General features: G+C 47.2%; 2 pseudogenes; one reads left to right on the top strand and one right to left on the bottom strand.

Moving 5' to 3' along the window:
* Positions 1-723: 723 nt before the first annotated feature.
* Positions 724-821, bottom strand: LOC120938384 (annotated as a pseudogene).
* A 6,414-nt stretch (positions 822-7,235) lies between these two features.
* LOC120935765 lies at positions 7,236-13,780 on the top strand (annotated as a pseudogene).
* Positions 13,781-18,992: the final 5,212 nt, after the last annotated feature.

Raw genomic sequence — 18,992 nt, 5'->3', positions numbered from 1 at the left:
AAGGGGTTAAATGTATTCCCTGCATTGTGTTCTAACTGTAGGTGGAGGGGGGGTGACTGGGGGAGGTGACCGATCTATGTCCCTATGTAAGGGACACAGATCGGTCTCCTCTCCAGAGACAGGACGCTGTCTCTGTGTAAAACGGCAATGAGAGATGATCTCATGTTTACATATGAGATCATCTCTCATTGGCCGCACAGATCGCATCGCAAACGGCCACTCTGATTGGCCGTTCGCGGCGAACTGTAATTGTCTGTGTCCAAGGGACACGGCCAACACAGAGTTTCCCCGCTGCGCGCTCTGGAGCGCGCGCGGGGAATGCCCTAAGGGGCGGACGTCAATTGACGTCCAGTTGGATTTTCAGGTCCGCGCTGTAGCCGTCATTCGGCTATAGCGCGGGTCTGAAGAAGTTAAGATCGTTCAATAATACAAGAAGTACAGTACATAATACTCAAATCTGTTGATGATTAAGAAAGACAAATAAATGAATCATATAAAGAGGATCCAATCTTCAAAAATTGTAAAGGCAGAGTCCAGCAGTATCAAAAAAAGTAACACCCAGAGTCATATTATAATAAACGAGCCAATATAATAATAACAGGACAAAATGCGAGATAGCGTATAACGAATACTCTGAAACTTACATGCTAAACACACTGAAGAGATTATATTTAAGATAGCATTATAAACCTTCTGGTATGATATTGGTAAATAGGAGAAGAAAAAAAATGGAAACACTTCACACCTTTGTGTGTCATCCTTGCACGGGGGCCATGCTAATCTTCTCTGTATCGTTCCAATTTTAGTATACAGCCGTGGCCAAAAGTTTTGAGAATGACATGCTTCTTCTGTGTTTTTAGATCTTTTTTGTCAGATGTTTTTTTATGGTATACTGAAGTATAATTACAAGCATTTCATAAGTGTTAAAAGCTTTTATTGACAATTACATTAAGTTTATGCAAAGAGTCAATGCTTGCAGTGTTAATGCTTCTTTTTCAAGACCTCTGTAATATGCCCTGGCATGCTGTCAATCAACTTCTGGGCCACATCCTGACTGATGGCAGCCCATTCATTCATAATCAATGCTTGGAGTTTGTCAAAATGTTTGAGGGTTTATTTTGTTCACCTGCCTCTTGAGGATTGACAAAAGTTCTCAATGGGATTAAAGCGGGGGTTCACCCTAAAAAAAAATTCTAACATTACATCCAGCATACTAACGACATGTAAAGTATGCTGGTATTTTTTTTTCTCCGTACATACCGTTTAATTGTTATTCTCGCCCAGGCTTCCGGGTTCTGATTCCAGCGGGACTGGGCGTTCCTATTGAAAGCTTAGCTGATTGACGTCTGGTGAAAATCTTCCCATGGCGCATAAAGTGCGTCACCAGTTTTCCGTAAATAGCCGACCTGCGAGTCGGCTCTATATGGCGCCTGCGCAGTCAGCTCTACACGGCGGGCGCAGGCGCCGTAAAGCGCCGACTCGCATGTCGGCTATTTACGGAAAACTGGTGACGCGCTTTATGCGCCATGGGAAGATTTTCACCAGACGTCAATCAGCTAAGCTTTCAACAGGAACGCCCAGTCCCGCGGGAATCAGAACCCGGAAGCCTGGGCAAAAATAACAATTAAACGGTATGTACGGAGAAAAATAAATAAATACCAGTATACTTTATATGTCGTTAGTATGCTAGATGTAATGTTATAATTTTTATTTAGGGTGAACCTCCACTTTAAGGTCTGGGAACTTTCAGGGCCATGGACCCAAAATTTCAATGTTTTGTTCCCCAAGCCACTTCGTTATGAATTTTGCTTTTTGGCAAGGTGTTCCATCATGCTAGAAAAGGCATTGTTTGTCACCAAACTGTTCTTGGATGGTTGGGAGAAGTAGCTCTCAGAGGATGTTTTTGCAACATTCTTCAAGGGATACTAAAGGTTGCTTTTTTTTTTTTTTTTTTTAAATAACGTGTCATACCCGCATTAGATAACCCCCTTGGAGAAGCGCTCTCCCGAGGGGGTTACCTTGCGAGACGCCAGGTGTATGACTCGACCCTGCCCCCGGCGCCCACATCATTGGATTTGATTGACAGTGGCTGCGCTGCTATCAATCTATCCAATCAACGCCAGGACTCTGTGGAGAAGAGGACGCCAGGGACGCGCCAAGCAGGTGAACTGCCTCGGGTAAGTAACACGGGGGGCCGGGGGGCCAGTGATTGCCAGGTGTTTTTTCAACTTAATGCATAGGATGCATTAAGGTGAAAAACATGAACCTTTACAACCCCTATAACTGGTGGCGGTGTTCTTAGGAAAAATTGTAAGATAGCCCACTCCCTTGGCTGAGAAGCAACCCCACACATGAATGGTCTCTGGATGCTTTACTGTTGGCATGACACAGGACTGATGGTAGCGCTCACCTTTTCTTCTCCGGACAAGGTTTTTTTCTGGATGTCCCAAACAATTGGAAAGTGGGTTCATCAGAGAAAATTACTTACCCCAGTCCCCAGCAGTCAAATCCCTGTATCATTTGCAGAATATTATTCTGTCCCTGATGTTTTTCCTGGAGTGAAGTGGCTTCTTTGCTGCCCTTCTTGACACCAGGTCATCTTCCAAAAGTCTTCACCTCACTGTGCATGCAGATGTACTCACACCCCGATCTTGCAGCTGAATCAACTGTAGGAGGTGGTCCTGGCGCTTGCTGGACTTTCTAGGGAGCCCTAAAGCCTTCTTCACAAATTGTTTTTTTAAGGGATTAAGTTAATTTTCATGGCAAAAAAGGGACTTTGTAATTATTTGCAATTCATCTGATCACTCTTCATAACATTCTGCAGTATATGCAAATTGCCATATTAAAAATGGAGGCAGCCGGGAAGACAGCGGGGCTGAACCGGAGCTCCGTGCGGGACTGAGAATCCTTCAGCCACCCTGGACTTCATAGACACCGACACACAGCGACAACGGACTACTCCGCTCATGGAGGCATGGTCAAATACGGCCGGGCGCCCATGGAATCTCCTGCAGAACGTCTGTCCCAGTTTGACTGGGGATCCCAAGATGGCGGCGGCCACGTGGCGGATGATCTGGGCCCCAGCTCTGCGCAGCACAATGGCACTGAATGGCCTCCTCTTCCTGGTGGCAAGGTAAGCCAGTTGCCCCCCAGAATGAAGGGAACTAAGGGAATGAGGAAGGGATCCCCCCCCCCGGACGGATTGTCACCACAAGCTGAGGGAGAAGTGGAGCCTGGCATGGGGGAGGGGGAGCCCTCCCTGAAACTGATTTCAAGCCACACTGACCTAGCATATTGATGGCATAAGGGCTGAAATGTTGTTTCTTAAACATGATGTGCAGACTATCAGGGAGAGGGCTGTTGAAGCTGAGCAGAGGATTAGTGATATAGAGGATGTGTTGTGCGTGCGTCCTATGGAGACTAAACTGCAGAATGTACACTGTGAGGTGATAGCTCATACTGATAAGCTCGGGGACATGGAAGACCGTCAGAGGAGGAACAACATACGTCTGGTAGGCTTCCCTGAGAAGGCAGAAGGCAAGCAGCTTGAAGATTTTCTTGAGCTGTGGCTTAAAGATAATATGGCGGACACTACGTTCTCACGCTTGTTTGCCATTGAACGGGCTCACAGGGTGCCATCAAAACCACCCCTCCTGGCTCTCACCTGCGCCCGATGATTGCACGTATTCTGCACTTTAGAGATCGTGAAAATATCCTCCGTGCAGCCCGCACCATAGGGCACTTATAATCGTATTTCTATTTATCCTGACTTCTCTGCAGCTACGCAAAAACAGAGAGCTAGCTTTCTGCATGTCAAGAAAAGGCTCCGGGACTTGCATATGGCTTACAGTATGATGTACCCAGCAAAGCTCAGAGTGGTTGATGACTCATGAGGGCAACGTTTTTTTTCTTCAATTTTCCTACTGATTCTTCGCGCTGGCTTGATGCTAGGAGGCGCCCTGGTCCGGAAAATGGTCATTGATGCTCCAGTTCCAATGAGACATGTCCTGCACGCATCCACCTGCTGATTGAACAAAATACCCCCTTTTTTCTTTTAAACGTTCCTGTCTGGTTCAAACCCCCCCCCCCCCCATTTTTTTCCTCTCGATTTGTGTCTTTTCTCTGTGCTAGGACTGAGACTTTTTGGTTTATCTATATATATGTACTTGCACTGAAGACCTGCAGTCCATACTCTCCAGTGGGAGTCTGCAGGTGGGTGGCAAAGGCCTTATAGCCCCCTGAGGTCGTTTATTGTTATGGTAATGGAATGCGGGCACTCAGCATGTTGGGGCTGTGTGCAGGCTGGGAGGGGAAGAGTTAAGTTCTGTTGGTCGTGTGCTGTCGTCTCTCTCTGTTTTGACCCCCACAGGTTGCTGGAGCTAACAGTGAACTGGTTGGCTGCTGCTCTCCTGGGTATGGAGTTCTGGTACGCTTGCTCACTCAATGGCGGGTAAGATAAATATATTGTCCTGGAATGTCCGAGGTATGAATTTAAAGACAAAACGATATCTTGTCTTTGATTTTATACGGAGGTACAGACCCCATATTATTATGCTACAGGAGACGCATCTCCAGGGCTCTAAGGTTTGGCATTGAAAAAAGCTAATATTATGAGGGTCATACATGCTGAATACTCTACTTATTCTAGGGGGGTTGCCATTTTGGTCACTAAGAAAGCGGCAGCACATATTTTACAGGTTAAATCAGATCCAGACGGGAGGTTTGTTATCCTGGTATGTCAGCTCTTTGGCATGTGTTTGACCTTAGTGTGTGTGTATATCTCACCTCCATTCTCCTTCCAGGTCTATATTCTTTGACCTGTTTTTGCTTTCTTTTTCTCTTTATCTTCTCTTTTTTGGCGCTCTGTGTCTATTTTCCATAATATTGGTTGATGTAATTTACAGCCATGAATAAGCACTAAGTCAGTGCGAAACGTCGGTTATCCTCCTGTTTCTGTTGCTGTGATCTGGTATGTTTTTGCTGTTCGTTTAAATAAAGACAACCTGTTTGGTTTGGAGTGCGGCCATCCATCCTTCATTTTACGCCAATAATTTACTATACACCTATCAGGGCTCAAGTCCTGCGGGAACGCGTGGGAACGGCGTCCCTGCACTTTTTTTCACAGCAGGAATGCAGTTCCCTTTGCATGACTAGAGCAGCCGAGAGCAGCCGAGCCGCCCGAACCAATCCTTCACTAAGCGGCGATGCCCAGCTCGAGTCACTGTCAGGGGCATGCGAACCTTAGTAATCCTTTATGTTACTGGCCGATTCCTGTATTTGGATTTATCGAGTAATGTGCGGGTATTCCGTCACTTCCTCGATGCCGCAATGTCTCCTGGGAGCTTTTGACATTGTTTCCAGGAGATATTGCGGAGGTATGCCGCGAGTTATCGTGGGACTTAGAAAGAACTTGCTTAAAGTTCTTTCTAAATCCCGCCATAACTCGCGGCAGACCTCCGCAATGTCTCCTGGGAACAATGACAAAAGCTCCCAGGAGACATTGCGGCATCGAGGAAGTGACGGAATACCCGCACACTCCCCGATGAATCCATATACAGGAAGCAGGCAGTAACATAAAGGATTACTAAGGTACAATGGATCAAAAAAAAAACATGCGATTTAGTAATTATGCATATGAGCTTATCATTTTTATTTACTTTTCGGTGGGGGAGTGGATCTTGGGTGGGAGTTCCCACACTTTTCTCCCCAGGACTTGACCCCTGACACCTATGACTGGAGTGCAATGTTTTATAGGAAAACTCTATCTGCACTAACATATATTTCCATGTTATGATTGTTTCAGGAATGATACTGAATGTAAAAATGAAGAGGGTTGTTTTTCTCTCTCTGTATTTTGGAGATGTTTACAGTTATGATTGTACCCTTTGTACTCTGTTATTTTCACTGAATGTGCACTTGGCAAATAAACGTTGTGACAGGAAGTCAGTTAAATCTGTGGGTGTTGTCACAGACGGGAGATACATTTCTGCCTTGTTTGGACAATACACCAATCATTATCGGGCGTTGGCTACAAACGTAGCCAGAGAAAGGCTAAAGGCCGTTAAAAAACGTCAGCTGTTCAAACTGAGGCAATTAAGGCCTCTATAAGTAGCCCAGAGGATTACCACTAATTTGCTGCATCCTGAAGCTTTGTGAGGAAGGAGAGCAGTACTGAAAGTCTTGTGAGGAGGTGAGGAGAGGATTGATTTTTCTGTGTGATAAAAATCAAAAGACTATTGTTTTGTGCTGTACGACCAGCACTGTCTGCCCAGCGCTAGGCTGAGCCAGACTCCATAGATAGGTTCCTGTGTGGTGAAGGTAGACGCCCAGAGTGTCTAGGGTTTATTTTATGTTTGATTTTGTTTATGCTGTTTGGATGCTTGCAATTGTTTTCCAGCAAGATGGAAAAATAAACCAAAAACGTTGTTTTCAACCGTCTTCGACTGCCAGTCTGTATAAATTCAGTGTGTGGTGAACCCATCCAAGGGGTCACACACCCCGCTACCGAGCTAACCCCTCACACATGGTGGAGTGCCGCGGGCAATTAAAGTAAACCCAAAATGGAGGAGATACTGAAACAGCTGGTTTTATCAGATGCAAATCAACAGCAGACGAATGCAGATTGGCAGCGGAGCATTGCAGCTCAACAACGGAGCATTGCAGCTCAACAACGGAGCATTGCAGCTCAACAAAAGAGCCTTGCAGCTCAACAACAGGCTCACCAAGAGAGCCTTGCAGCTCACCGAGAGAGCATGGCAGGCTTGGAACAGAGACACCAGCAGCAAATGGAGGCCATTGTGACACAGCTTCAGACACAGCAGACCGAGGTTGGGAGTCAGGCCAGTAACATACCGACTTTTCGGGACAGAGAACTGGGATACCAACAAAGCCCAGCAGAGAATTTTCTGTTGTTGGAGGAGTGCAAAGACTTTGAAATATTTGATTCATTTTCTGGTATCCTTGGAAACAGTCCACCCTTAACATCTCACTGGGAGCAGTGGGACACATATTGTGAGGATCTGACCAAGTACACGAAGCTAACTAGTTTGGAAACATGGGGAACAAAAGAGGTGGATTATCTTCGTCTTGATAACTTCTTCATCCTGATAGGGACTTGAAAAGTCATCAGTAAAACCCCCACTCTTGCTCAGCTAAACAGTGAGGAGCTTTGTGAAGACCTATTTGAAAGAGTCCCCATACCTGTGCAAAAGGCTTTGAGTGGTGCTGAAATGAACATGGATGAAATTGATCAGGTGATCATAGTGGGTGGAGCCACTCGTGTACCTAAAGTTCAAGAATGGCTTCTTAAAGCAGTGGGCAAGGAGGAGTTGGGAAAAAACATAAATGCAGATGAAGCAGCAGCTATGGGGGCTGTATATCAAGCAGCTGCTCTTAGCAAGCCATTCAAAGTTAAGCCATTTGTAGTTCGAGATGCAGCCAAGGAAAATACTTGTTTTTGTGGTGCTGTAGCCAAAAAGCAGGAAAGGACAATTGAAGAGTCCTCCATAGGCCGAAGAAGCTGTGCCATTTTGCCTTTCATAGAGACTCAAAAGCTTTTCTGTCCTCCGCAGAATGTGGCCACAATTGAAAGTGTGAGAAGCCCAGCCATGGAAGCGGACTATTACAGCCCCGAACACTCAGATGACGGTGGTGCAACCCCAGTTCAAGATGAGCGTGACTCTGATGATGAGGGAAATAACAGACAACATGGATCAGATGTTGAAAGTCCAGTGCATCGATATGAGAATGACAACAGCGATGATGACATGAAAGGAGGAGGCAGCGGATCTGAGAATGAAGCAAATGATTCAGAAGATGATGAACCTAGGGAGCGAACATCCAGCGATGTAGAAAATGGTAGCAATAATCGTAATGCTAGTCACTCTGAAAATGAAGATGCTCAAAATCACATTGCCAGTGATTCGGATGATGAGCCAACCGGACAAAAAGGCAGTGGTGATGATGATACACCTGTGAAAGGAGGAGCCAGTGACTCAGAGGAAGAAGAAGACAATGAAGATGATAAACATGATATCAGTGATACCTTCTCAGAGCCAGGTTATTAAAATGATTCTGTTGAAAATTTTAAAGAAATAACTGCTGTGTCATCGAGGAAAAGAGGAAAGCAAAGGTATTTCTGGGAATATAGCGAGCAATTAATGCCTTCTCAACATGAAGGGATGCTGAGACCGTCTGAAAGGGACAGAGACTCGCTTCCCAGTAATATGTACCAGAAGAATGGTCTGCATCACGACAAGTACACTGTGAAGAAATCTCGCAGGACAGATGTGGAAGACCTGACTCCAAATCCAAGAAAACTTCTGCAGATTGGTGGTGAACTGCGTAAACTGAATAAAGTAATCAGTGACCTAACACCCGTATCGGAGCTTCCTGACACTGCCAGGCCGCGATCTCGTAAGGAGAAAAACAAGCTGGCTTCCAGAGCTTGCCGTCAAAAAAAGAAAGCCCAGTATGAAGCCAATAAAGTGAAGCTGTGGGGCCTGAATACTGAATATGATAATTTGCTGTTTGTGATCAATTTAATAAAACAAGAGATAATGACACAAATACAAATCCCATGGGTGAAATGGGCTTTGGAATCTCTCCGGTACTACCTCATGGGTAGACAGTTTGAACTGGTGACGGATCATGCCCCATTGAAGTGGAGGGCACAGACCAAAGATTTAAAGGCACGGATTGAAGATTTAAATGAGCTACAACTAAAGCTTAAAGAGGCCCTAAAAACTAGCAAGGCTAGAGAGAATAACCTCACAGAGGACCTTGAAAACCTAAACCAAGAGTTGCGAACAAAGCAGAGAACCCTTAATAAGCAACAGAAGGAAAAAGATGAAGTAAACAAGGAAAATGAGGAACTGAAAAAAACGGTGAAACGTTTGATGAGCAGCGTACAGAGCAAGTCCGATCTGGACAGTAAACAGAGCATGATAGATGAGCTTCAGAAGAAAATTAAAAAGCTTGAACTGGTAACGCTTTTTCCCGGTGCTAAAATGGGGAATGCAGATGGGTTGTCCCGAGTATATGCCTGCCTGGCAACCTGTGTCCCAACCCTAGGGTTGAAACATGAGGGGGGGTATGTGACAGGAAGTCAGGTAAATCTGTGTGTGTTGTCACAGACGGGAGATACATTTCTGCCTTGTTTGGACAATACACCAATCATTATCGGGCGTCGGCTACAAACGCAGCCAGAGAAAGGCTAAAGGCCGTTAAAAAACTTCAGCTGTTCAGAATGAGGCAATTAAGGCCTCTATAAGTAGCCCAGAGGATTACCATTAATTTGCTGCATCCTGAAGCTTTGTGAGGAAGGAGAGCAGTACTGAAAGTCTTGTGAGGAGGTGAAGAGAGGATTGATTTTTCTGTGTGATAAAAATCAAAAGACTATTGTTTTTTGCTGTACGACCAGCACTGTCTGCCCAGCGCTAGGCTGAGCCAGACTCCATAGATAGGTTCCTGTGTGGAAGGTAGATGCCCAGAGTGGCTAGGGTTTATTTTATGTTTGATTTTGTTTATGCTGTTTGGATGCTTGCAATTGTTTTCCAGCAAGATGGAAAAATAAACCAAAAACGTTGTTTTCAACCGTCTTCGACTGCCAGTCTGTATAAATTCAGTGTGTACATTCATATACTTTTTGTCAGTGTAGGGAGATGTTGGCGTTTCCAGCAGGGACAGACTTTAGCGACACAAATCGCTACCTAACAGGTCCACAAAAGTCCTTTAAAGCACTGGTATAGGTGTGCTACTTGCTCTGCAGTATATAGGTGTAATATACACTTATAATATATGTTTGAATATAGAAAGCATATTATAGTGGATTTGTATTGTGCAGCATTGTGACTGGCGGTGTATTTTGGTTACTGCTGAATTTGTGCCTCTTTCGCTGCGTTACCTCTGCTACACACATTAAAAAAAATTCCTGAAAAAAAGTTTCATAACTGGTGCGATAAACCAGTGGCCCCCCAAAACGACAGATTTTGTTATATACCTTCTTCCACATATACTGCGCTTCTCTAGAGACTTTTGTTGTCACAGGGTCATTTTAAAAATGACAGGCAGAGGAAGAGGCAGGCCCTTCCTCAGAGGTGGTAGGGGTAGGGGTAGGGCAGGAGCACCAGGCCGGAGCCAAAGTGGGAAGTGGCACAATGTTTGTTCGATTACGTCAAAGGACGCACCAGATTTGGTTGAGTGGCTCGCCACCAACACCACCACCACCACCATATACCCTCCGCTTGAGTCACAGGAATTATTTTCAGATCCATCAGAAGACATTTTGGATGCGCAGCCATTCTTGCCATTGGATCAGGAAGAGGAGGTAGCAACAGCCGGCACTCAGCAGTCTGACAACAGAACTCAGATCAGCCCAATGAGGTTGGTGCTCGCTGTTGCTGCCTACTCCGAGATCTCTATTGTTAGTGATGGGGAAGGTGACGTTGATGATGACGTGTCTACAGACGTCACGTGGATGCCCACAAGAGAGGAAGAGGAGGGGAGTTCAGAGGGAGAGATGGACCAGCAGATAGGGAGGAGAAGCAGGCCGAACTTACATTGCACAGGAGGGACAAACCAGACTCCTAATGTATCAGGAGTGAGCCATCAACCATGTACGGTCACATCTGGCGCTCCCAGGACGCTGGCCCATGGTTCCGCAGTGTGGTCTTTTTTTAACGTGTCCGCTGCAGACAATAGTGTTGCCATCTGCAGCCTTTGCAGTCAACGCATAAGTCGCAGTTAGCCCAATACTCACCTAGGGACGATTGCCTTAAGAAGGCACCTGGCCTCCCATCACCGAGCCCAGTGGGAGCAACGCCATCAGAACCCACAAAGCCACACTCCAGGCTCTCACTGTCCAGCCCCTTCTCCTTTCCCTCTATGCTCACAATTGTCCTCCACTCCACCTTCCATCATGCCTTCCTCACGTTTTTCTGCAAAAAGGAAGAATTCCGTGGCCCAAATGTTCGATCGTAAAAAAAACGATGACGCCGGATAAACCTCTTGCCCAACGGTTGATCGCTGGCTTGTCGGAACTGATAGCCCGCCAACTACTGCCCTATAAACTGGTGGACTCGGAGGCCTTTCGAAAATTTGTGGCCATTGGAACACCACAATGGAAGGTCCCAGGAAGGGAATTTCTTTCACAGAAGGACTTCCCAGAGCTATATGGCCATGTTCAGCGGCAAGTGAATGTATCTCTGGCACACAGTGTCGGTGCCAAGATACATCTGACCACAGACACGTGGTCTAGCAAACACGGGAAGGGAAGGTATATAACTTTCACTGCCCACTGGGTGAACCTTATGATGGCCGTCAAGCATGTAACCCGTGGCACCCATGTAGATTTGGTTTTACCGCCATGGATTACATGCAGGCCTGCTTCTTCTTCTTTTCCTCCTCCTACTCCATCCTCCCTCTCCTCCTCGGCTGACTCCTCCTTTTCCGATGCTACCGTCTCTTCCGCTGCGCCACCCAAGATCCCCAGAACCTATTTGACATGCCAGGTGAGACATTGCCATGCTGTGCTGCGTCTGTTGTGCCTGGAAGACAAGAGACACACTGGTCCTGCACTCCTTTCAGCTTTGCTTTCACAGGCAGATCAGTGGCTAAAAAAGAGAAGGATGAGACAGAGGTCTCAAATAATGTCTTTAAGGGAGAATCAGCAACAGGGTCAAATGGAATGATAACAAAAACTTTATTGATGAATACAAACACAGTATAATATATAAAGGTCCAACCGGGGTGTATGCAGCACTGATGGGCACTCATAGGCGGCACTGATGGGCACTCATGGGCGGCACTGATGGGCACTCATAGGCGGCACAGATGGGCACTCATGGGCAGCACTTATGGGTGGCACTGATGGGTACTGATAGGTGGGCACTGGGCATGGATGGGCACTGTGGGGTGGCACTGATGGACACTGTGGGGTGGCACTGATGTATCCATGTTGCCAGTCAGTGCCCATTTGTGGGCACTGATTGGCATTTTTTTTTTTTTACTGCCCTTTTTTTTTGCCCTTCCCTGGTAGTCCAGTGTGGTCTTCCCTGGTGGTCCAGTGTGGCGATCCGAGGGGGGGCTGCGCTGATAAACAATTAGCATGAACCCCCCCCTGTCAGGAGAGCCGCCGATCGGCTCTCCTCTACTCGCGTCTGTCAGACGCGAGTGAGGAAGAGCCATCAACGGCTCTTCCTGTTTACATTGTGATCAGCCGTGATTGGACACGGCTGATCACGTGTTAAAGAGCCTCCGCCGGAGGCTCTTTACTGAGATCGGAGGCAGGGTGTCAGACTGACACCCGCATCACCGATCGCCGCGCTGTGCGCCCCCACGGGCGCGCGCGGCATGAAATCCTGCAGGACGTCAATAGACGTCCAGTTAGGATTTCAGAACCACTTCCCGGACGTCAATCTCCTATTGACCGGGCGGAAAGTGGTTAAGGAAAGTGTCCAGGAAGTGCTCGATAGATTGCTGGATGTCTCCAAGTGCTATGGAACAAATTGCACAGTCTCAGATTAATAAACAAAAATAGTCCTTAAATAGTCGTTAAAGCCTGCTCTAGGATACCTCGCACTTCATTTGTTGTCTTGATGGAAAATGTAATCTATAGTACCAACATCTGATTGGCTAATTTCTTTTGTCACCTGGAGGGCAATTAAACAGTGTACAATTTGTGTCACTAGATTCAATAGAGACATTCAGCCTTATTACTACATGTGGTGGCACAGGTGGATATCGATGGTAGGATCAGGGAACAGAGCCTGCAAGTTGCATACTCATGCAATATACTGTAAGTACACCATAGTTTTTATTGAAATTTATATTTTTTTATATCAGTTTTTCATGAGTAGGCCAAGCCGGGTAAAATGTAGTTTGTGAATTCATCACGGCAGCAGTGAGCTTTTTCTAATAGTGTCTTCTGCTTTTCTTTCAATGTAATGAGTCTGTGCTACAATATTTCTAAAACATCTATAATGTTAGGAGCATCTTGCACAGGCTGTGCTATAGAGCCATTCTGTGGCATAAAGAGAGTACAACAAGCTACAATCCTAAATAGTTGGGAATTTTTATTTAATAAGAAAATTAGCATAAACCACACAACAATACAGTTAGTTTCATTAAACACCAATTTACTTACAGCTCATTATCTGCTTCACGTTGCTATATTATTTGTTGCCAATTGTTGATACTAGTTCTAACCATGTTAGTTGACATGCAGAAGATCAATAGCAAAATATAAGCAGCATTTGGAGTTGACTTACATATTAGCATAAACAATAACAATGCCAACAGGAGTACAGCCGTGAGCAGAGGATAGATTTGAACTACTAATGAATAGGCTATACTGCTAACGCGTACTGTTGGTGGCTATGCTAGGCCTAGACTAACTGGATTGGCCCAGACCATATAGAAACAACTGAAAACTAAAAGAAACAAATGGGGGCAATCTCTAATTTCTGTCATCGGCCGTCTACCGCTGGGGTCCTCTAGGAACAGTGGTGCACTTGGTGAAAGTATCCTTTAAAAACCTGTAAGCAGTGAATAGGCAGTGAGTACCAGCTCATTTTAGTGTAAGTCTTGGGAGTTCTGGGAGATGCATCCACAGGTCCTGGTCTGCAGGGAGTATGAGCGAGTCAGGTTCAGCACCATTCTTCAGCAGGAGTGCAAGAAATCCAGCAGCCTAGCCAGCATCATAGCTAATTTACTCATTGCTGCTGAGAAATCCACCAGGCTCAAAGCTACAAAACGCTGGACATCGGCTCCATCAGAGTAAAGTTGAGGGGGACATAAGAGTAAAATTGAGAACAGACTGCCAATACCAGGATGAGAGGGCTGCAAGCCAACTTTGTTTCCACTGTTACACACAGGAGACGCTGAAGACACTTAGGTAACAGAACAGTCTGAACTGTTGAGAACCTGGTAACATTGGGTAGAGAGATGTACAACAGTAACCATCACCTTCAGACACTGGTGAAAAAATGAAGGTACTTCCTATATAGGAGAGGACTTTTTGTATTTTTGCCATGGGATTGTAGCTTGTTGTTCTCTGATGGCACCAAGAGGACAGCTTTTGCTGGGCGATTCCATTTAGGTCCCTCTTGCCCTCCCCTGCTTCCCCCAAGTGATCTCAAAAGTCAGCTGCTCCTTTTACAGCACTATCAGTGTGGACTACACCTCCCAAGAATCCCAGCGCTCTGAATCAAGGTCACCGACCAGTGTTAATTTTTTTTTTTTCAAATAACAATTTTTATTTTGTAAAAGTTCAATACAATACATAGTAGCATTCCAAATGTAGTAAAGAGTGCAAAATGTTTCAGCAATAAATGCTTTCACAGTAGTTTCATGGTTATTCGTGTACTTAGTAACTTTTATAACAACTGAGAGTCAAAGATAAAGGAAAGAAGAAAAGAAAGAGGAGAGAGAAAAGGAAGAGAAAAAAAGGGGGGAGGCAGGCTAGAAGAGTGGAGATGGTAATGTACCTCGGTGTTCTGGACGTCGGCTCACGGTGGGTCCTCCTTGGCATGCCACCTCTCCCAGACCAGGTCGTGGTCGTCCAACCTGTCCCAGATCCTGGCCGTCATCTTTTCCATGAGTTCTACATCCTTGACCATAAAGGGCCTCTTGGGATGGGGGTAATGGCTTCTTCCAGTGGAGAGCTATCAAGCACCTCGCAGCTGTAAGAATGTGTCTAAGCAGCTTCTTATAGGGTTTGGCTATGTGGGGTTGAGAAAGGCCCAGAAGGCATAGCTTCGGGGAGAGGGGTATGGGTGCTTCAAAGAGGCAGGACAGGAGCTCCCGTGTCAGAGTCCAAAACGGGACAATCAGGGGGCAAGTCCAATATATGTGGAACATTGTGCCCGGGATTGGTTGCATTGCCAACAGCGGTCAGAGGTAGAAGGGTGGATCTTGTGGAGTACGTCTGGAGTCAGGTACCAAAAGAAAAGCACTTTGTATGTATTTTCCCTGTAAAGGGTACATATAGAGCTTTTGGCCGCCTGCCTCCAGACCTCCTCCTCCGAAATCACCTCTCCCAGCTCCCTCTCCCAGCGGAGCATATAAGCGTGTTTACCTTTGTCTTGAAAGGAGTACTCGTTCAGGATTCTGTATTTATCTGATATTAGGCCCCTACGTGCTGTGCCCTCAAGCATAATACGTTCAAATGGGGATGGTTTAGAGAATTGGAAACGGGGGGCTATTGTGTGGGCGTAGTGGCGAATCTGTAAGTAGCTGAAAAAGGCCCGTTGTGGGAGGTCATGTTTGGCTTGGAGGTCAGTGAAGGAGTGTAAGGTGCAAGACCTGGGGTCCACCAAATGTCGGAAGAGAAAAAGATTTTGTGAAGCCCAGGGCCACGACATCGGGTGGGTGAGACTCGTTGGGATTTTGGGGTTATAGAGAAAGGAGGTCAGCAGGGAGCTATCGGACTTAAGTCTATAGTCATTAGCCAACTTCCTCCACAGACGCTGGAGTTGCTGCATGGAGCCTAACAATCGTTCGGGCTCGACCACCGCACTCGCATTCCAGAGGAGGTTGTTAGGGTGTATTGGTGCTAACCAGGTCTTTTCCACCTCCGTCCATTTGTTGTAGGACTTCTGGGGAAACTACGATACTATCGCCCGCAATTGTGATGCTTGGTAGTATTTAACCAGGTCAGGGAACGCCAGGCCTTCCTCAGTCCGCGGCGCCGTCATGACCGAGCGTGGGATCCTGTGGCGCTTGTAGTTCCACACATATCGGAGGAGATCCGCCTGCAAGGCACGCAAGTGAGCATAGGGGATCGGGACAGGGAGAGTCTGGAAGAGGTACAGCAGTTTTGGGAGAATCACAATTTTAACGGCCGTTATCCGGCCTAGGAGGGATATCTGCTGAGGCTTCCATTTATGGATCAACCCCCTGATCGAACTATATAGGGGAGGGAAATTGGCCTGGTACAAGGAAGCGAAGGTCGGGGTCAGGTGGACCCCCAGATATTTCAGGGAGGCTCGCTCCCAGTGGTACGGGAAGACTGACTGTAGATGGAGGATCTCAGGTTCGGGCAAATTAAGTGGCATGGCCATAGACTTGGAGGTGTTAGTTTTGTATCCCGAGAGGGCCCCGTAGCGTTCAGGTTCCACGTGAAGGTTTGGCAGGGAGATGCGAGGGCGTGTCAAGGTGAGAATAATATCATCAGCAAAGAGGGAGATCTTAAACTCCCTCCCTTTCACTGGGATTTCCCGAATGGCCGGGTTGCCGCGAATCGTCGCCGCCAGGGGTTCATAGCAGAGGGCAAAAAGAAGAGGGAAAAGTGGGCACCCCTGACGGGTACCGTTGGTGACGGGAAAGGTGGATGAGGTAGCGAAGGGGGTCTTCACCTGTGAGACTGGGTTGGTATAAAGGTGCCGGATTGCCCGGAGAAAGGGTCCCCTGAACACCATGTGTCTCAATGTGGCCAGCATGAAGGGCCAACCAAGGCGATCAAACGCCTTTTCTGCGTCCAGGCTCAAGAGCAGAGATCCCGAGCCCTCCCTGCCCGCCGCATCGATAAGATCAATTACCTTTCTCGTGTTGTCACCCGCTTGACGGAGAGGGACAAAGCCCACCTGGTCTTTATGGACCAAGGAGGGCAAAACTACGTTTAGACGGAGGGAGAGGACCTTTGTAAATATCTTAAGGTCTGAGTTCAGCAGGGCTATTGGCCTGTAACTAGCACATAATGAGGGATCCTTATCGGGTTTGGGAATAATGCCGCGTACACACGGTCGTTTTTTGTGATGAAATAAAACAACATTTTTAAAAAACTTCATTTAAAATGATCGTGTGTGGGCAAAACGTTGTTTTTTGTCTTCTGAAAAACGACCAAAACAAAATTTGAACATGCTTCAATTTTTTATGTCGTTTTTCAAAATGTCGTTTTTTGTGTCATTTAAAATGATCGTGTGTGGGTAAAACGACATTTAAAACGACATTTTTAAACCCGCGCATGCTCAGAAGCAAGTTATGACGCAAGCTTGAATGGAACAGAGTGCCGTCGTATGTGCTGAACGTAACCGCGCTTTGCTAGAGCATTTTGAAATAACAATGGTGTTTTTTCATGAGAAAAAACAACGTTTTTTTACAAGACAAAAAACGACCGTGTGTACACGGCATAAGGGTAATGTAAGAGCGTTGCATGTCCTGTGGAATAGGGGTCTGCTGAAGAAAAGCCTTGAAAAGCTTGGTCATGTGTGGGAGAAGTATGGGAAGAAAGGTCTGGTAATATTCGTACGGCTATCCGTCCGGGCCTGGGGACTTGTGGGCAGGTAGGGCCTTAATGGCCAGAGTCAGCTCTTCGTCAGTGATAGGGGCGTTGAGAGCGACAAGGTCAGCTGGCTGTATTCGAGGGATGCCCGCCTGAGTGAGGTATTGCGTCATCCTATCAAGCAAGTCAGGGGGGGGGGGGTTGTGGGGGATTTCCTGTCTATTATACAGGTCTGCATAGAATTCTGCGAATGCGTCTGCTATACTTTGGGGATGGGATAGAGTGTTACCCGATCTATCTTGCACCTGGTGCGGGGTGGATGCGAGCGAGCGATCCGCCAGTTTCCTTGCTAGTAGTGCTTGCGCCTTATTGCCCTTGTCGTAATATACCTGCCGCAGGCGAACCAGAGCTTTCTCAACGCGGCCCTGCGTGAGATCCCGAAGCGTCGACCGCACGGAGGCAATGCGCTTAAGGAGTGTCAAGAAAGGGGAGGATTGCAGGCAGGTTTCTAAAGCCTGAAGCTGTGCCTCCGCCTGCTTTTTAGCAGACTCAGCGTCTCTCTTGAGGGCCGAGGAGAGAGCCATACAGCGCCCTCTGATCACTGCCTTGTGGGCGGCCCACATCGTGGCGGTAGAGACGTCAGGTGTGTCGTTTTCGTTAAAGTAAAACTGTAGGGTAGTCTCCAGTTCTGTCCTCGATGGGGTATGTGTGAGTAGGAAGTCGTTCAGTCGCCAGTTATAGGGCCTGCGGGCAGGGGCGCTCACGTTAAGTTTCAGAGTAATGGGGGCGTGATCGGACCAGGAGATGGGCAATATCCTCGAAGAGTCAGTAGCGCGTAAGGTGGCATTATTGACCAAAAAGTAATCTATTTGTGAGTGCGTGTGGTGGGGGCTGAGTAAAAGGTGAACTGGCGTTCGCCCGGGTGGAGTGCCCGCCACGCATCAAACAGAGCATGTTTTCTTGTAATTTGGCGGAAGAGCTTAGAGTCCCGCAGGACTCTGGTCTGGGAGGCACGGGGGCTCACCACCAGGCGATCCCACGCCACCAAGTGGGATAGGTTAAAGTCCCCCCCAATCACTAGCAGGTTGTGAGGGGAACAGGCTAGACGGGTGAGGACCCGGCCCAGAAATCTGTGTTGATGAGTGTTGGGGGCATACAGGGTGCACAAAGTTATCTCTCACGAGTGCCACATTCCTCGCAGGATGATGAAGTGGCCCTGGGGGTCAATATAGGAGGCTGTGCAGGTGAAGGGGGTGCCTCGCTTGATTAGGATTGCAACTCCCGCCCGTTTTTGCAAGCTGAAGGCCTGGTAGACTAGGGGGTAATGTCTGGAAGCAAATGTGAAGGAGTCCCCCTTGGAGAAGTGAGTCTCCTGCACTATGATGATCTCCGCCCCCGACTGCCTAAATTCCCTTAACGCTAGGTGCCTTTTCTTATTGGGGTTAAGGCCGTGGACATTCAGTGACAGTAACTTAGCCATTGTGTGGGTTGGGAGAGCATGGGTTATACTTAGCTGGGTACAGAAGCGTTGTGTCTGGTTCTGGGAGGGCGGACGGAGGGGCCATGGAGCCGACAGCCACAGAGGCCTTCACCTGGATCCAGCCTGCATTGAGGGAGAGAAGAGGGGATCTGAAAAGAGAGAGAGAGATGAAAACAAGAGAACATAAAGAAAACACAGCAGCATTCAACATTGGGGACCCATGGGGCCTGGGGGCCGCGGGGTCCCCACAGTTCCTTAGAGGCCTCCCGACCAGGAAGTCCAAAAATGTAG

Source organism: Rana temporaria, chromosome 4 (genome assembly GCF_905171775.1).
Source record: "Rana temporaria chromosome 4, aRanTem1.1, whole genome shotgun sequence".
In the NCBI taxonomy this organism is placed as follows: Eukaryota; Metazoa; Chordata; class Amphibia; order Anura; family Ranidae; genus Rana; species Rana temporaria.
Note: the sequence above shows the minus strand (reverse complement) of the source record. Positions and strands in the feature narration are given on the sequence as shown.